At 49.9% G+C, this 19425-nt stretch overlaps 1 protein-coding gene across 1 annotated transcript in view; it reads left to right on the top strand.

Moving 5' to 3' along the window:
• Positions 1-11486: 11486 nt before the first annotated feature.
• ARID3A (AT-rich interaction domain 3A) overlaps positions 11487-19425 on the top strand; it is an 87171-nt gene continuing 79232 nt past the window's right edge. The window contains exon 1 of the mRNA XM_034755178.1: positions 11487-11782. The gene's annotated coding sequence lies outside the window, so the exon portion shown is untranslated. The remainder of the gene's footprint in view (positions 11783-19425) is intronic.

Below are 19425 nucleotides of genomic sequence, written 5' to 3'. Positions count from 1 at the left end.
GCAGATTGGGTTTGCTCTTGGGGCCGGGCACCAGAAGCCAGCAGGGCCTTGACAGCCCCGTAGCTACAGCTGTTTGGTGGCCTGTGTGAGCTGGCGTATGTGAGACCCAGCTGACAGGCCCACGGACAGCGATTCCGGGCACCAGGGCAGAATGGTCAATGGGACCCCTAGAAAGGGATGTGTCTGCCCGGCTGCCTTCACCGCTACCAGTACCACCCAGCACGCACCTAGGAGCCAGGGCCCGATTAACCTTTTGTGGGCCCGGTGCCAAACATATTTGTCGGCCCCCATGGGGGCAATGGAGCATGCAGGGAGGTCAGTACCTGGAGCGAGGGGCCAGCCAGGGGCAATGGGGCATGGCATGGAGGGGGCAGCCCCACTCTGCCCAGCCCAGTGTGAGGGCACTGTTTACAAACCGGCAGCCGCCAGACGCACACTGGCCTGCCCAGCTCTCTGCTGCCAGCGTGCCCCTTCCCCTCTGGGGCTGGCCCATGCTGTGCCACACAGCCCATCCCCCACCCAACACCCTATGCCCAGCATCCCCTGCACCCGCTAAGCCGAGCGCCTCCCCCCCGCCTACAGCCCCACCACAACTTCCCAGCACTCTGTCCACCACCATCCCTGTCCAGCACTCCCACAGCCCCACAATTGCCCAGTACCCCAACACACACAGATCTCCCCCACCCTGCACTACCCAATGCCCTTCCCCACAGCCCCACCACTACAACTACACAGCACTCCACACAGACCCCTAACTGCCCAGCACCCAACACACACAAACCACCCCCACTGCCCAGCACCCCCCACCTCCTCACAGCCCAGCACCCCCCCAGAGACCCACTCCCCCATGCCCTGCCCCCGGCCGCACTCACCCGCCCTGCCGAGCCAGCGCAGAACGGGGATCCCCTCTCCCAGCACTGTCCTAGGGGGCAGAACACCTGAAGCTTGGGAGCACAGCGCGGTCCCATCCGCCGGGGCCCCACCCAGCCCTATCTGCCTGGCACTGGTGCCCGCGGTGGAGAGGAGGCGTTTCCTTGCAGGGGCGGCGTGGGGCAGCCACGGACTTCCCCAGCCCACTGCTTCTGCAGAGCAGGCCCTGAGGCCTGCCTGGGCAATTTAAAAGGGTCCGGGGCTCCCGGCCACCACCGCTACTGCCTGCCCGCCAAACCCCCATTGCAACTGTCCTGCTTCAGGGCAACAATTTGAGAGAGGCAAAGGGCTCCCCCGGGCAGTGGCGCTTGAACGCCCCTCATGCCCAGGGTAGAAGCAGGCTGGCTGGGGATGACGTGTCTGGAAGGCTGGAGTTCCCATCGGTTTGCAAGCAGACCCCAGCTTTGGTTGGATTTTGGATTTGGAGCCATGAGGTCCAGTCCTTGCAGCCGGTGTCCTGTACGCACCAGCTGCACTGGACTGCAGCAGGCTACGGCAGGTGTTGGTCGCCCTCTAGTGGTGATGATTTGCCATAAAACCCATCCAAAACAAGTCTGACTGTCCAAAAAACATGCCAAAAATACACAAAGTAAGTAGGGACGGTCACATAGCCGCTATGAATGAGGGTGGGGAGGAGTCTGGGGGGAAAGTTGGGCATCTTGTTCCCCCTGGCTCTGCCAGAGCCCCTCAGATCCCCTGCTCTTTTGAAACACCCAGGTAGGGTGACCAGATGTCCCGATTTTATAGGGACAGTCCCGATATTTGGGGCTTTTTCCTATATAGGCTCCTATTACCCCCACACACACCCCCGTCCCGATTTTTCACACTTGCTGTCTGGTCACCCTACACCCAGGCCTAGGCAGTTATACCACAGTGCCCAGAAACTGCAGCGCTAAACTAGGCCCCTCGCTGGAAGCCTCATGTAGCCAGACCAAGGACTAAGTAGGCCACGAAGCCTGAACTCCTCAGTCAGCCCCAGGGTGGGAGAGGCCTGATAACCTCCGAGTTGAGAAACAACAGCAGAGCAGAGTAAGGGGAGCTGGGACAGGGAGACCACCAGCCCTGGTGGGGGAAGATTTCATTGTCGGGGGGGGGGGGTCCAGAGGAAAAGAAACCTCATCTTTGACCCCCTGATGCTGAAATGTTCCAACCCAGTGCATTTTCAAGTACATCCTGCTGGGTGAAGTAGCTGATCATCCTAGAGGGGGGATTGTGGGGTCTCCTCGATAGCCAGCGACTAGTGTTGGCTTTTATGGGCGCCTAACTGGACGGTACCGAACAGACAAAGTCTTGCTAGCAATAGTGAAGTCTGTAAATTCGACCCTGCACCTGGACGCCTTGACAATGGAACAAGTGAGCCCAGCTGTGACAGCATCTGGGGACGGAGGGGGCGGGGGGGGTCTCCCTTTCTGAATATCTAACCTGCAAGGCAAAGCCACTTGAAACTTCACCTGCCCTATCTTCGTTCCCCCCCACCCCCCAACGCATCAATCGGTTTTAGTGTGTGGTGTTCTCAGGCTGGAGGGAGGGTCTCTGAGTGTTCCAGAAAAGGAATAAGAGGCGGTGGAGGGAAATGAACGGATGAATGAACTGAAATGTTCGTGCCTGCTCCGGCTTTTGTGTGAAGACAAATGGGGCAAACGTTACGTTGGCTTTCCAGCTAGGACCAGCGAGTGCTGGGATGGGAACGCACTCAGAGCAAAGGATGACCGGGGACAAAGGAGTTTCTGATTCATCCTACAGCTTTGGCACGGCGTGGCATTGAGGGGTTTGTATCCAGCCAGTGACTGCCAATAGTCCCTACTAGAGCTGGGCATAGAATCCAGTTGTCCTGATTCCCAGTCCTCTGCTCTAACCACTAGACTCTACTCTCCCACCCCAGAACAGAACCCAGGTATTCTAACTCTCAGTCCTTTGCTCTAACCTCACTCCACTCCCAGAGCGGGGAACAGAACCCAGGAGTCCCGACTCCCCATCCCCTGCTCCAGCCATTAAAAAGCACCTCCCCTGCAGCTTAAAAACCTGTAACATTACTGTTTAGAGGGGGAAAAAACCTTTGCTTTGGCAAGACCACAAACCATCAACTCCCTTTACCTCAGCCTGCTCTTCCAATGTGTGATTTTTGCAAGAAAAATAACAAGATAATTATAAATGTATTTCTTGGAAGATGCTTGGCCTCCTTGCCGACCCTCATTCTGTGCCTGCACCTTGCCTAGACATCTGAGTTCCCTGCTGCCTGGTGTTTCAGGACTGCTGGCCTGCCGTTCAGCATCCCAGTTCTGTGAGATACATGCACAACTCACCTGCCTCCAACAGGCCTCTGTGGTCATTGCTTCTCACGCCACTAGATGGCGAAATGGCCCCACCAGAACGAAAGCCAGCACCTGGAGGACAAGCTATGGCTGAAATATAATATATTAATTTGCAATCACAGGCCCCATTCAAGTCAATGGGAGCTTTGCCACTGACTCCAATGAGTGTAGGGTCTAGCCCATCTAGAACTTTTCAGCCGTCATGTGATAAAGCCGGCAGAAGCATTATTATTCTCTGTTTTAAAGAGAGGGAAACTGAGGCACAGAGCGGCGGAAGTGAGTTGCTCCAGGTCGCATAGTGCGTCAGGCTGGGAATAGAACCCAGGACTCCTGACTCCCGTTCTGAAGACCTTTTTCCCAGAGGATTGAAGGTGCCTGCTCCTATTTCGCAGGGGCGGCCCGGCGGGATGTGGGCAGTCTCAGGCTACGGACCGGAGCAGGCGGCAACCGAAGGTCAGATCTGGGTTAGTTAGAGGCCCCTAGGCGTAGGGAACTACGGGGCTGAAGCAGGATTAAATATACCTAGACCAGCCCTGCCGGGTGTTTGTCATGTACCGCTTCATCCTAGATCGGGCAGATGCCTCCTTTTAAGGGGCAGCCAGCGTGTGTGCGCGCGCTCAGGTCCGTCCCCATGTGAATTCAGCTTGAAAGGCTCCTTGGTAGAGGCGCGAAAGCCTTGGAAAGGTGGGTTTTCCCAAGTGCTCAGCACCCAGAATTGGGAGCTGCTGAGCGCTCTGGGGTATTTTTTACTACGTTGCTGGCCTGTGCAGGCGATTGGAAAGCAGCAGCCACCCCTGCTCCCAAGTGAATCCGGTTCTTGTACCCAGGATCCTTTGGGGGCCATGGCCCCCACTGTGAGATTCATAACACGCTTCCCACCTTAGCCAGTGGGATGTGAAGAACCCGAGAGCAGAGTTTTCTATGATTTGCCCAAGCTCAGATCTCCTGCTGGGGAGGAGAAGTTGGTTTTGACGTGAAATCGCTTTGGCCCTGTAAACCCCCTTCTGCCAGGCATATGCTTTGGGCACAACCTCTATGATCATGAATATGGGAGCTGATAACCACAGCAACCCTGGTTCCTCCTGCTCCTTTATTTGCCCAGAAGCCCTTTCCAGTAGCCACTCCCCCCACTAGCCTTGCTTGTAATTCTACCCTCCCCGAGAGGCCCTAAGGGCTACTATTCCGCCTAGCAGGCAGGATATAGTTACAGTCACTCTGGTTTGTTTACTACAAGCCTTGATCTGCTTTAGGGAGCGTCCCCAAAGTGAGACATTTTCTTTCCACTTCCCTCGAATGCAGGTGATTGTTTTCCGTACACTGGCTCCCTGTGGGCCTTTAACCCGCATGCCCATCTGGGGCTGGTGCGATTCAGTTCCCCAGCGGCCAAGAGAGGCTGATTCAGTGGCCTCCAGGTGCCTAACTCGACAGGATCCAGAAATGGAGATTGCCTTGACAGCAACACACAGCTCGGAGCAATGGACTCCCACTTAGCTGTTGCACCATTCTGGTCCCGTGGCTGTTTGCAGGAGAATCGCTGCCCGGTGTGCTTCGCAGAGGGAAAGACCTCAAGTTCCAAACCTGAAGGCACCAGGTTAAGGCAGGGTAGGGAGCAAGACAAACAGGTTGATTGACTTCAGCACGCCTGCTCCCAGGAGGAAAGCAAGCAGGGCTCTCCCCACTTCGGAATCAAACAGTTCAGTCCGGCCAGCGGGGATAAGGGTTGTGTAGTTGAGGTAATAAATTAGAGGAGACACTTCCAAATACGACAGTTACTATGGAAAAACCCCAATGTCGAGTAAATTTCATCCCTAGATCCCACAGCACTTTACCAAGGTAAGTATCATGAGCCCCAATTGGGGAAACCGAGGCACAGGGAAGGGAAGCCTACGCTGATGGCTGGGCTGAGAGTAGAAGCCAGGTCTCCTGACTGCCATACCAGTATCCTATTCATCAGACTACACTGGGGTATTAATATTTTATTAAGAAACCCTCCTGACACCAATAAGTAATTTCCAGACACGTTCCCATCCAAATAATTCTCCAAGCAGGGACTGCTTCCTACTATCTCTCTATCACAGTGGGGGACCTGATCTCAGTTGGGGCCTCTACAGTAGAACAGTTTGTTCTGTGTCTGTATAGCGCCTAACACAACGGGGACACGGTGCACGACCGGGGCTGCAGAGCGCTCCAGCAATACAAATAATGAAGGACAATCATGTAATATTGAAACAGGTTATTTTAAAATGCTGATCCGGCCCTTTCTCAATAACAACCTACCAAATCCAGGTCCCGCCGGCTTCCTTGGCTAAACAAGCCGAGTGATGACCCAGCCAGAGAGATCCTGATTTTCAAACATATTGCTGTGTTCTGTCCCCCAGCTCAGCACGCCTTTGTTTGGTTTTATGTTCTCTTTTTTCCATGCGAGTTCTGATCTAGCATCAGGAACGCTGCATTTGGGGAGAGGCTCACCCCACCGCACAGAGATAAGATGTTTCCAGGGAGTCACATTCCACATTGCAAAGGTTTGCTCTGTCCGACGTGGGATGCACCCACGTTAGGAACAAAGGCATGGGGTGGGAGGGGTTAAACCACATGGGAGCTAATACATGGAAACTACCATGGTAAAATCCATGTGGACAAGGCAGTTGTAGCATTGACATGCATTAGCCGTTAAACACCAGCCCGGTGTTTATATTGAGCTGCTAACACGTGTTAAAACTGCTATTGGCTTGTCCACACTGCGTCTTCACTGCAAAAACAGGTGGGATTTGAGGTCTAGCTAGTTCTCTCTCGGGAAAATCCTAGTGGAGACGAGGCACAGGTAGTTTTTACCTCGACGTAGCTAGTCAAGGTCGATCCATCTCGCACCTGGGGTTGACTTGGACCGACTATATCAAGGTGAAAACTACGGAGCCTTGTCTTTAATGGGATCGGAGCTCTCTCGCTGAAAAGACACACCTGGTTTTGGAGTGTAGAGCTGGAATAGGATTTGTGGTAGCAGACACATGTGGAAACACCTTTTTTTTCCTGGTGAAGAAAAAGCCAGTAACTGCACCAGGGATCTGCCCCTGCTGGGCCCGATGGGGTCGTTTCTGAACCGCCCTGCCAATCCAGTTGCTGGGGGTGGAGGGTGAAACGTTTGCCGATAGCCAGCGGCGGCTCCAGGCACCAGCGCTCCAAGCGCGTGCCTGGGGCGGCAAGCCGCGGGGGGCGCCCTGCCAGTCCCTGTGAGGGTGGAAGTCAGGCAGCCTTCAGTGGCATGCCTGCAGGAGGTCCGCCAGTCACTTGCTGTCTGGTCACCCTACGCGGCTTCGGCGGCAATTCGGCGGCGGGTATGCCAAAACCACGGGACTGGCGGACCTCCTGCCATGCTTGGGGCGGCAAAAAAGCTAGAGCCACCCCTGCCAATAGCCACTTGCATTTCTGTGGCACTTTTCATCTGAGGAGCTCAGTGCCATTTGCAGAATAGTGCTTTGTTTACCTTCTCACACAGGCCCTTGTATAGGGTGTTATCCCCAGAAATGCTGAGCCCCAGATGTGGAAGTTAGGAGCCTAAATACCTTGGAGGATCTGGGCCAGAGAGATCAGTTGACTTGCCCAATGTCATGTGGCAAAGACAAGAAAATCAGATCATGGTGGGTATACCAGGAATTAATTTGGCTCTAGAAGTCCTGTCCCCCGCCCTCCAGCTTTAACTATTAGACCATACTCTCTCCCATATCTGAGAATTGAACCCAGGAGTCCTGACTCCTCCTCGTCTCCTTTAGCCACTACACAACCTTCCCTGCATTGTTGTTATTTCTTTGTATTACCATAATGCCTAGGAGTCCTGTTCATGGACCAAGACCCCGTTGCACTAGGCACTGTCCCAAGGAGCTTACATCTAACTATAGGACAAGAGACAACAGAGCGATACAGATAGGCAGGAGAGTACAAGGAAATGAGACAAAATTGTGATATTTTTCCTGCCTTACAAAGTTAACCTTACTTGAAAATCAGGATTTTGTTTAGTTTTGTGCCGTCCATCCTTGCGTTGCTCATCACAGCAGGAACCCGAAGGAAAGGGTGTGTGATGTAGTGATCCAAAATCACACCAGTAATTATGCATGCTATGATAAGGGTAATCATCAAATGTCATGCTTCAGGGCATAAGCAGTTTGCCTGCAGGGGTCAGGAAGGAATTTACCCCATCCATGTCCAGCATTGCACAATTGTCCAGGTCACTGCACGTATGTCCCTCTCTACAGCATTGCCACTGGCAGAGAGAATTCTAGACTTGGGGGACCAGTGGTATCTGATCAACTTCAGCTTTCAGACATTGGATCTAGACAAAGGCATAACAAGAGCCTTCCCCCTTCTTCTGATGCAGCTGGTAACGGAGAGCAGCTTAGAGCAGTTAGCTGCATCTCAGCTCACATTTAGGATTCAGGTGACGCTTCATAGGTACATCAGGTGTGAGCAACCCATTGCATCACAGGAAATGTTCCATCTTCTCACCACGCCCTCTTGAAGATCCTAAGGGGACTACAGGGTGAGCTCTGAAAGCTCGTAATAAAGTTCTGAACTAGGAAATTTCAGTGCAAACACCCAGGGTGCTTTTTCCTCTCCCGGTTTCAGTGTAGACGGAGGGCAGGTCATCCTAACCAGCAGCTGTGCAGATGATTAGCTGCATCTGGATCTTCATCCGCAGGATCTCCCAGCACCCAGCCCATCCTTTCTCCACTTTAGCCTCTTGCTGCAACTTAAATCCCCTACAATGGGGAGCAGAAGGTCTTTCGCTCTCTCTGTTGGGCCCCCACTGCCTCTGGTTTTGTGCATCCTGTGTCCTGCATCCTCAGCTATGCAGCAGGGCCTGGCACGAAAGCTTGCAGGAGAGGCAGCGTAGTCAGAACATTGGACTGGGAGCCAGGAACTGCTGCATTCGATTCCTAGCTCTGCTTCTCCTTCCGTCTGCAGCTTTGCAAGTCACTTAGGCCCAACTTTACAAAAGTGGTTGGGGTCCCCAACTTGACACTCGCTGGGACTGATTTTGAGGGGCCTTTTGGGTGCCCCGCACCTCTTAAAATCAGGCCCAGCATGTCTTAGCTTGGGTCCCTAAAATTAGTATCCAGTTCTGGAATTTTTGGCGTTACCCACTGTGTGCCTCAATTTGCTCATCTGTAAAATGGGTGTGTGTGATAATACTTGACTGTGCTGCAATGTATCCGTGAGGACTGATTGGGGTAATAGTGAGCTTTGGGGATATTAAGTGCTAATTATTAAGACCTGCTGGATTCTTTCCTAGTTTAGGAAATGCACTTTTCCTTGCCTGTGCACTGGTAAATTTGTTTTTATTGTCAACAATGAAACAAAATGTAAGGTTAAATAATTGTTCTTAATGCACCGTTCTGATTGAGAAAGATCTAGCATGCTCATGGCAGCTGTAACTGAGACATGCACATACTGTACTAACGTTAACATCACAAGCCATAACATAAAACTATAACCCCTAACTCTTATATAGCCCTCTTCACCCGTAGATCTCAAAGCGCTTGACGGGTCAGATTTTCTAGATGGGGAAACTGAGGCACAGAGCAGGAAAGTGACCTGCCCAGCAGGTAAGTGGCACAACCCAGACTGCATGCAGGTCTCCTGAGTCCCAGTCCAATGCTCTGAAGAAGGCAGGAGTCCTGACTCCCATTCCATAGCGCTAACCATAAGACCATGCTGACTCATTTGTATATGCCCTGTGACAATGGAGTGCGCTTAACTTTCCACACACACAGTAAATGTCAAGTGAAGCATAGTATCGGGGGTAACCGTGTTAGTCTGTATCCACAAAAACAACAAGGAGTCCGGTGGCACCTTAAAGATTTATTTGGGCATAAGCTTTCGTGGGTAAAAAATCTCACTTCTTCAGATGTGTCAGTTTGCCAATCAAGGTAGCTGTACACTATAACTTTGAATTTCTTGACTTTTTGTGTAATTAAAATTGCAACCACCGGGTTGTGTTAACAGAGGCTTGTGTCCCTAACAAAAGCATCTGTTTGAACCTTTCTGGGTTGATCTTCATAGCCTTCTTGACCTAATATTAAACTGCTGTGTTGCAATTTTATAGCAGAAAATAACTTGTGTTTATAAAAATAAAATTCAAGTCCCCTGGTATTGACTTGATTGTTTGAAATAAACTAATTTCCAGCAAGAAATTAAATAGTTGCAAGGATAACATCCTCAGGGGAATCCAAACAATAATACGGAGTCTGAGGACACCGTGATCTTCTAGTGATTGAGGTTGCAGCTGGGAAATAAGTAGGATTTACTATTTGTTTAGCACCAGCAATGTGCATGGAGCTGTACAAAATGCAACAGTACTGCTGTGAAAGTTTCTCTTGAATGAACATGCTTAACCCAGTGTTGTCAACTCTCAGGAACCCCGAGAGCTGGCTGGTTAATACATGTTGGGGACAAGGTACCTGACCAGCTAACACGTGTTAAAACTACAGCTGCCTTGTCCTCAATACAATTTTACCATGTGTCAGCCGTTAAAAACACACTTCTCTTCCTCGTGAACACAAGGCAGAAACATTGAGTGACCCAGTTCTTGGGGGCCACACAGCAGACTCTTTGTGCCTGATTCTCACTCGTGCGGAGCACCTAGCATTTGTACTGAATTCAACTGGAGTAGTGAGTTCTCTGCACTTCTGAAAACTAGGGGGACCAGAGTCACAGATTGATAGTCTGTTATGTCTGAAGTTAGACACCCCAAATAGTGGGCACGCCTGTGAGCTTTTGGCTGTAAGCGTTCCATGCCTCAGTTTCCCTCCCTGTGAAATGAAGACAGTGAGACCGATCTTTGTAAAGTGCTTTGAGCGCCACAAAGGAAAAGTGCTGTGTATTGTTATTTTCTTATAAAAAATGACACCTTTTTTATGCCCTCCCCTCTGCTCCCTGAGTGTTTTCTAGTCAAAACTGCTGATTTGACTTCCCAGATTAGTCTTTACTCCTGGTAGTCTAGCAGAAACAATTCAGCTGTGTGGGAGCATTTGCGGGCCCAAAGACCAAATCAAAGAGCGTCTGGAGCTCAAACAGAAATTACAGGCTTGATGCAGGAATTGTAGAGGAGATCAAGGGAAACATGATGATCATCTGGTCTGACCTCCTGTCAACGTTAAGATTTATTCAGTTTTTCCTTTACTGAAACATCCTTGTGAATATCTTCAAAGACGCTAAAACCTTCACGAAAACTAATCGAATCCAGGACATACTATTGAGAGAATGATCAGCCCAGAGCTAGATTTAAAAAAGAAAAGAGTTAGGGTCTGATTCTGCAAAGATTTAAGCACAGGTGGGTAATGTGAGTAGCCCCCCATTGCAGTACATGGAACTACTCCTGCGAGTAAAGGTATTACACACGTGCTCTGAGTATTTGCAAAAACAAAACATCAAATGGACAGTGCCCCTTTAAATTCTACCTTCCGGGCTCTTTTGAGACGCTTCCTAATGTGCAACACCACCAACCTAAAGGCAGTTACGCGTCAACCCCTTTTTTTTTTTAATTTAAAGGGGCCACGTCTATATAGGTTTGTGCCTGTGGACAGCAAAGCCAACCCCATCGACCAGAATAGAAACAGGTATTTATTTTCTAAACAAATGCAGAGTCAGGAGTCTAGGGGATGATTTCTGTTGCTTTGGGGGATAATCTTTATGGGAAACTTCAAACTACTCAAAAGAAGACTCTCAAAGCACTTTGTATCTTTCCGCCTCCATTTTCCAGATGGGGAAACTGAGGCATAGACCTGCACTGAAGTCAGTGGAGCGCTGCATGGGTTTGAACAGCCTTTCAGAGTTTTACAACCCTAATTCTGCAAACGTTTAGGCAAATAACTAGTATTCGTGGACACAGCTCCCCTCCGCATCCCCTTTAAAGGGGCTTGAGTGGTGGTTGAAGGGTCAAGCTCTTCATTTTGCATTTTGCAAGGATGTCATTAAAAAAAAACATAATAATCTACAGTTCCACAGCTTACACCAAAATAACACCAGCCACTTAGAACAAGGATCGTGCCTGCAAAGATAAGAAATTATAAAAAAACCCACAACCCCCACCAGGTAATGGGATGGCCATGCGGCTCAAAAGGGGCTTCTGGGATTTTAAATCTCCCATCATCTGGGCCGCCCCTAACCTCTGCGCGTTTTCGGGAGCAGCTGGGGAAATGGGAGATGGTCCCTGGCCGGGCAGCCCACTTCTTATGGCAGGTCTCTGATTCAGAGGTTAGGAATTTGCATCTGATCGCTATTTGTCACCCAATGATTTGTCTACATCCAGCCATGAGCACGCCTTAGGCAGAAGGGGGAGGGGAAAGGGCCAGGGCTTGCATTGCCTGAAATGAGAAATTTACCAATCAGGCCAGATAGGGGTGCATTAAAACAAACACAATTAAAAGAGAGATACCGAAAAAAGAAAAAGAAACCAGGAGCGTCCAAGTTACTCGGCAGCAAGGTGAACCAGCTGCCGGGGGTCTCGCGGGCTGCCCCGAAGCTCCCCAGCAGAGAGCCAGCCCTGGGTAAGCAAATCGCCTTTCTTCTGCCCTGCAAAGTGGGTTCAAAGCCATAGGGCCAGCCTGCCGGCTGAAACCCCAATCGCTGGGAAGAGGGGAAGGTTTGCGCTGGCTTTTAGTTTTTGCATTAGCACAAGGGGGAGAGGGGGCGCGGAGTGGGGTCCCGGCTAAACAAAGTTGCAGGATGAATGGGGGGCGCCCGGGGGGGGGGGGGGGCTTTCCTGCAGCTGAGCCTGGCTGCAACTTTTATCGACTTCCCCCCCAGACACACACACCACCCCCTTTTCTGCCCCCTTTAAATTAGGTGTAACTTCCAAAGAAATCTAGCCTGTTTGTGTGTGGGGGGGGGTCTGGAATTCAAAGATCAAATTTTTGTGTTTGTTTCTGGGAGGAAATCCTCTTGGCAAATAGCAGATCGGACCCCCTTTTTTGGGGGGGGAGGGCTTCTCCCCCACCCCAAAGCAGAGACGCTGTTAAAAGCAGTGGAGCCTTTCCCCGGGGGAGAGGGGATCTGCACCCGGGGAGGGCTACGTGCAAACTCTCCGCCTGGTTTATTTGTAAAGGGCTTGTCTCTGTCTTTGCAAAAGGCTCCATTTTTTTCCCCTCTCTCGCAGCAGCCGCAAGAGTTGGACACTGACCTTTTTCCGTGCATGGCAAAGCACTTCAAACACCCTCCCCCGCCGGTCCCCCGGCAGCTAGAGAGGCCCTGGATAGTTCCAGGCACACACAGGCTATTCCCCATTCAAATCCTGAGTTTTGCTTGGGCTGATTCCCCCCCACCCCCCCCAATCCTCTCCCTCCCGGTGTATTTGGTTTTTAGAGGAACCCTCCTCATTTAGCAGTTTAAAGAAAGAACCCAGTAAAACTGACCACGTCGATTGTGTGATTATTTCCCCCCACCACCACCCAGATTGCTTACATGGTTGGGGTTCAGGGTCTATTGATTCTACTGGGCTGACTTGCAAATACAAATCTATATTGGGGTGGGAGAAAAAGGGGAGGGAGGGGGATGGATACGAATGCTGCCGCTAGAAATTCTCTAAGGAAGCCCTGAGAATTGCCTTTAAATTTTTTTTTCTTTTCTTTTTGGTTTACAAAACTCTGGGCTTTTTAGATCAGTCTTTTTGTTTGCCTTGTTTCTTGCTATGTCTGAATTTAACTTTTGTTACTCCTGGCTCTTTAAATGTAACCCCCCTCCCTGATTGCTGGTGTGTGTGTATGTGTGTGTCTCTATTCTGCCTCCACGCCATTTCCAGTTGTGTAAATTGTTGCGTGTGGTTTTCAAGCGGAGTGACTGATGTCTGAGGTCCACCTACCCTCCAAAATATAAAAGCTTGGGACAGCTTGACTTGTATGAAAATGGGGGTGGTAAGGGAGCGTATTTAAGCCTGTCATATAACAACTTTTTTCCCCATCCCTCCATCTCCATTTAGGCCAGGTGTCTGTCAAAAAAAAAAAATTAAAAACCCTGTGCTTGCTGGAATCTAAATGACTTATTGCTGTTAATTAGTTATTACAGTAGCACCTAGAGACCTATTGTGCTAGGAGCTGTGTATGTCTCTGTGTGTGTGTGTATATATAATGAGGACCCATCCCTGCCCTGAAGAGCTTGATTTAAATGGACAAGACAGTATTGGAGGGGAAGCTGAGACTTGTCTGAGGTCAGGCAGCAGGTCTGTGACAGATCTGGGAATAGAACGCAGGTTTCTGCAGTCTCTGGCGTCTCCAGTGTTCGCCTGCGTTGCCTGTCAGTTTGCCTCACTAAGATCCATCTTATTAAAACAATGGGGTCAATATCGCAATCCAAAAAGAAATGGGAGAATTTAGGGTTCATGAAACTGAAGAACAAGTTGCGCTGTCTGGAGCCACGCATGGAATAAGCCAGGCTCGCTTTCAACATCCCGCAACTGCCAAATCCTTTGCTCCCCAGCTTTATGGTCGCCCCCCACCGCATCTCCGTCCTGTGCTTGGTCTCGACTTGTCCTCTGCAAACTCAAAACCTTTGCTGGAGGTTGCTTCTTGAGAGGCAGAGGTCTGACGCAGGAAAGCGATTGTGTGTCAGGATTGCAGAGTTGTTACCGTGCTGCTTCGTGGCTAATATTAGTCCGTCCTGTTAATGAGACCACAAACTTCTAATCAGGGCAGCTGGTGGGAATATTAAATGGAATTTATTGACAGGCACATTCTCTTTAAGATTTGTTTTGGCAGTGCCTAGCACAACGGGGCCCTGATTCCCAATTAAGGCCCTTGGTTGTTACTGTAATATAAATAACTTACTGACCTGGAGGCTCTAGCAATTCAAATGACCATGGTGTTTGTCGTCTTTTCCTGTCCTCGACTGTAGCTTAGAGTTGCTGTGTGTAGTTAGAAAGCTGCTTCGAGCTGCTCCAGGGGTGGCTGCCCTACACTGATAGACGTAATGATACGTTCTGTATTTTAGTTTGTAAAGTGGCTTGGGGCCCTGGGGGACAAGGTGCCATTTAAAAAGTTGCTGTGATCTAGTAGAAATAGTTTATATTTAAGGTTATACCAGCATCTTTGATTCATATTCCTAATTTCTGTGGTTTGGCTGTTCTTACAGCTCGTAGCAATTTTTCTTTCACCAAAAATTGAGCGGGTGCAGTTTTCCCCGAACTCAAATTATTTTAACTACAAGCTAACGGTCTAAGGAGCTTGTTTAAAATCTGTTCTGACAGATATTTATTTCCCCTTGTATCTTCAACAACAAAACTTTAGCATTCAAAAGGATGCTTTCCAACGTTTTGTAATTGTGTGTGTATCTAATGAACAAACTGACAGTACATGCACCCTTCAGAACTTGGAACGAAAGGGAATACAGTTTAGTGGCTAGGGCAGGGCTCTAAGAGTCACTGATAGTCATTTGCTGTGTGATCCTAGGGAAGTCACTTCTCTCTGGGCCTCAGTTTTTGTATCTGTGAAATGGGGATAATATCCATTCAAGACGGTGGGGTTACAATTTAAGTAGGCCCTGGGGCCATCTTTCATTCTGCATTTCCATTCGTTCCATGGTTTCTGGTCCATGACTGTGCCTTGAGGCACCACAACAATACAAATGGCTTTAATTGTTCGAATTGTATTTTTTTTTTTTTTTTTTTTTTTTTTTTTTTTTTGGAGATCCCTGGGCTACTTCCCCACTGCCTCCTGTCGCTGGTGTGTGTGTGGGTGGGTTGATTTCTGACACCATCGGGATGGTAGTATTCTGCACTGGTGCCAATGATGACAATAGACACAGGACAAACACCACACTCCCTTGTTTGGTGTCAGGGTGTGCATGTGTTGCTCTTTCTCTTAGAGCTTCAGTTCCGAGACTATGTGCGAATCTCAGATTTCTTTCTTTTTTTTAAGTTTCTAGCCCTCATGGTTGCACTGACAAGATTGAAAACATGAATTCTAAAGGCTAAAAAAAATCAGAAGGCCCCAACCCTTATGTAGGTGTAAATCCCATGATTTTTGCGGGGCCTGACTCTCGGGTATTTGGACACCTTAGGCGGGTGACATCGGTACAGGCAAGACCAAAAGCCACTTTCTAACACTCACCAACGTGATCAATGTGGGCTATCGATGGAGTTCTCTGTTCTCTCCTGCAGCTCACTCAACCGTGCCATAGCAACAAACAAATTCTGGGAGGGAGGAAATGGCTTCTCTTGCTTTAATGTGTGGGAAGACCGAAAGGGGAGGGGAACGGACACAGTGGGCAAAAAAAATACATTTAAAAACAAAAAGGCAAAGCAACCTGTCTATGCTAAAGGAGGATCTGCAGTGTCTCTTTAAAGCCAGACAGCCGTCCCATTTTCCCCATGGCCTGATGCAGGGTGTCTTGCTCCATGAGAGGGAGATCAAGGCAGATTTCCCCCCCTGTTCTGGCTTTTGATTTCTTTTTTTTCCTCCCCTGATGTAATTTTTAAACCACGGCAGTATACTTGCAAGAAAACCCCTCCCCTTCCCCCCCCCCCCCAGCGTTGTTGATCTTCTGATTGTTCCTTAAATGGATTCAAGGTAAACTGAAACCAGTTGTCCACTCCAGGTCATTACGCCGTGTCTGTGCATGTGCTATGTGGCTAGGCAGCGTGACACAACAGAGCTGTCCATCGACTTGCAAAACCCTAACTGCCTGTTATGGCTTATTTTTAGCTGAATTCAACTGACACCATTTTTTTTTTTTTCTTTTGAGCACCTGCTCTCGTGGGAAGTCAGTGGGGTTAGCAGCTGAAGTGCCAACGTGCTTGCTTCTAGCACATCAGACTTCTGAAACTATTTTTAAAATGAGTCCAGCAATGCCCGAGATCCAGGCCCCAGTGTGTCAGGTGCTGTACAGGCATGTCCTAAGATCGTCTCTGAAGCACTTGCAGTCTAAAGGGACATGACGGCTAACGGGTGGGAGGGGAAGTGGCTTACCCAAAGTCACACAGTAGGTCAGCGGCTAATCTCTGGAATCCCTATCCACTAGACAACACTGCCTTGCATAGGGTGTGGTTTTAATTGGCTTCCACAGATATCACCAGGCCTTTGCCTCTGACTCTCATTGAATTCAAGGCCCCTTCTCCCTTACATTCTGATGTGGCTTTCAGGATCCACTAAATGGCTCTGTTCTGGCTGGGGGTTCAGGAGGGAACCCCTTACGTAGAAAATATTTATTTTGACGCTACGTCCATTTCCATTAAGAAAATGATCCATGGAGGTCAAATGGCAGGTAGCCCGTGGCAACACCCCTTTCACTTGATGCACCGCAGCCAGGGATGAAAAGTGTGTGTGTGTGTGTGTGTGTGTGTGTGAATTGTCTCGAGACCTGCGCCTCTACCCATTGCATAGGTGGGAGGGCCTCTTTGGAAAGCAGTTTTTCACTGGGTACGTTTGTCCAATCCACAAGAACAAATTTCCACACTGGCTTCCCAAGCCCCCTTGCCCGCTTTCATAAGCGTGGTTAGAAATTCATTTTGCCCAGGGTACAATTGCATGGGAATATAGTAGAAACCCGTACAAGAGATCACTTGATGTAGGCCCCCCAAAATACCTTCCCACCCCCAAAGAATACAGTACACCTCTGCTTTAGCTTTATTAGAAGGCAATGGATTTCCCTCCCACCCTCAGTCCCTCAATGAGCAACTTCTTACTACAAGATCCTTTGTATTGCCAGAAGGTGCTGGGTGAAATTAAGCTAATCGTACAAAAGAGACTTCTAGTTGCTCTGGTTTTTGATCCGTGCATTGATCAAAGTTGGCAACTCATAGCAAAAGAAGAGAGCCAACCACCAGAGAAGTGTGACTTACAAGCTCATGGTTACTGTAATGACTCGTGTTCCAGTTGTGATCTGTCTCTCTATGAATGGAGCTCACCACCCTTTTCTTGTAAACGGAGAGGGCGGAGGAATGAGCAGACTTCTCAGCCTTGTTTGTGCCTTTCCCGCCGTTGCGATCACGCCCCCCCCTCCCTCCCCCATTGGTAACTGCTGTTGTTATTTATGTTGCAGTGGTACCTAGAGGCCTGGGCTAAGATCGGGGGGGGCCCCATTGGGCCAGGTGCTGCACAAACAGATAACAGTCCCCGCTCTAAGCGCTTATGATAAAATGCAGGAGCAGTAACAGACGAAGTGACTTGCCCAAGGTGACCCAGCGGGTCAGTGGCAGAGATGGGAATAAGAATTCTGTTCTCCTCACTCCTGTTTCCATTGCCCTGTCCTCCAGACCATGGTGGGAGCCCTAGTATGGGCCAGTGCTGCTGGTGTTTGAGCCGTCCTGTGTACACCTGCTGTGGTCAGGGTTTGAGGATGTCCCTCATTGCACGGGACTGCTACGAAATCTAACATGTTTCCTGTGGTGGCATGAGGCATAAGCAGACCAAGCAATTTTTTTGGGGCCCTGATTTAGTGTTACCCCCAAAATACCATGCATCTTATTTAATGTGGACTTTTTAACGTGTGTGTGTGTGTGTGTGTGTGTGTGTGTGTGTGTGTGTGTGTGTGTGTGAGAAAATATCTGGTTTGTGGAAATAATGCAATTAGTATTTTTAAGGGGTGGGAAAGGGGGCCCAAAATATTCCTGGTTAAGGCCCCCAGTGGGCTAGCTTGTTTTCTCGGCCACAACAGCTGTGAGGTTATGGGACCTGGTTATATAAAGCAGTCCCCACCTCATGCCTTTGAAATGCTTTCTCCCCTTGCAGCATGGAAGGGAGAAAGCGACATCCAGGTTGTGTTCCATTGGCGCTGCAGCGTCTGGCTTTAGCAGGGCAATGTGAGGACAAAGTTAAGACTGTTCAGGCCCACGTGCACTGCGAGACAGAACCATGTTTGCAGCTGTCGGCGGATAAGTGCTGGGTGAGCCGGTCCCTCCTTGCTGGACTTGTACTTTGAGCTCTGCCTAGAACTGGGTTTTGAAACCAGGGGTCTCGCCTGGCTTCCTGATTTGGTGTGCATGGGAATCTTCTATTCTGAGAACTGTGCTTGTCAGACCATATGGGAGCAACCCCTTCCCCACCTCTGCTGTATAATTAGGAACACAGGAGCTGACATATGGGGCTGGACCAATATTCTGACAGCACTGGTGCTTCATAGGAAGGTGCAAGAAATCTGGGTACGTGGACACAATTAATGTCCCAGCCACAGTCCAGCTGGGACCTTGTTTTATGGCATGGCAGGCAGGAAAGCCTGGCTCATATAGATAAGAGAATCTGTGTTTAGTGGCAGCATGGGCTAGTGGATAGAGCACCGTCCTGAGACTCAGGACACCTGGGTTCCATTCCCAGCCCTGTTGTGTCACCCTGCACAAGTCACTTCACCTGTCAGTGACTCTGTTTTCCCTCCCACCTTGTCTGTCTGTTTACACTGTAAGTCCCTTAGGACAGGCGCTGTCTCTTATGTGTCTATACCGCATCGAGCGCAGCAGGGCCCTGAGCCGAGTGTAAGCCTCCAGGTGCCACTGAGATACCAATAGTGTTTAAACAGGATTCCTGTCCACCTGGGCTAACGAACTGCGGCGTTCTCGATGCTGCTCCCTAGACCCAGCATCTTGTTCGCTCTTGGGGGCCCTGGGTCTGGATCAGACTTTCTAGGAAGTATCTTAAAAGCCAGTTGATCCTGCTGTTTGCTTTGCAGCAGGGAGGGGTTGTGGGGATTCTGGGGGTTGGGGCTGACCTTTCACCAGATTAGCATAGATTTGTGCCCCCCTCCAGCCTCTGCTTAGAGGAGAAGCCACAGACCAGGCCTTTGCATCCGGGCTCGCTGGGGTGATGTCACTGGTCTCCAGGTGAGTCCTTTGGCGGTACAGACAAGACGGTAAGAGTGTCGACTCCAGCCTTGTGCCACAACACGGCTGGCAACTCCTGAGACTTGGATGGAGAACCCCGCGGCATGGGCAGGCTGCATCTGCCCTAGCCAGACCGACCGCACGGGGCACCCTTTGGTGTGATCCTTCTCCAGATGCCAAGGTCCTTTGCTGAACGCTGGAGAAGGCAGTAGATGCTTTCAGGAAAGGCCCTTCCTCCTCCACCCTGCGTCCGCTCCAGCCACTACTTGTAACAGTCCCTTACTGAGCAGTAACTAGAACAGCCTGGAGGCACTAGTTGTGGTGTGTGTGTCAGGGGGAGAGACCTTCCCTTTATAAGTGGAATCCACCATGTCCTAGTCTATTGTGTAT

Source organism: Trachemys scripta, chromosome 22 (assembly GCF_013100865.1).
Source record: "Trachemys scripta elegans isolate TJP31775 chromosome 22, CAS_Tse_1.0, whole genome shotgun sequence".
Classification (NCBI taxonomy): domain Eukaryota; kingdom Metazoa; phylum Chordata; order Testudines; family Emydidae; genus Trachemys; species Trachemys scripta.
This window is presented reverse-complemented; position numbering and strand designations above follow the sequence as displayed.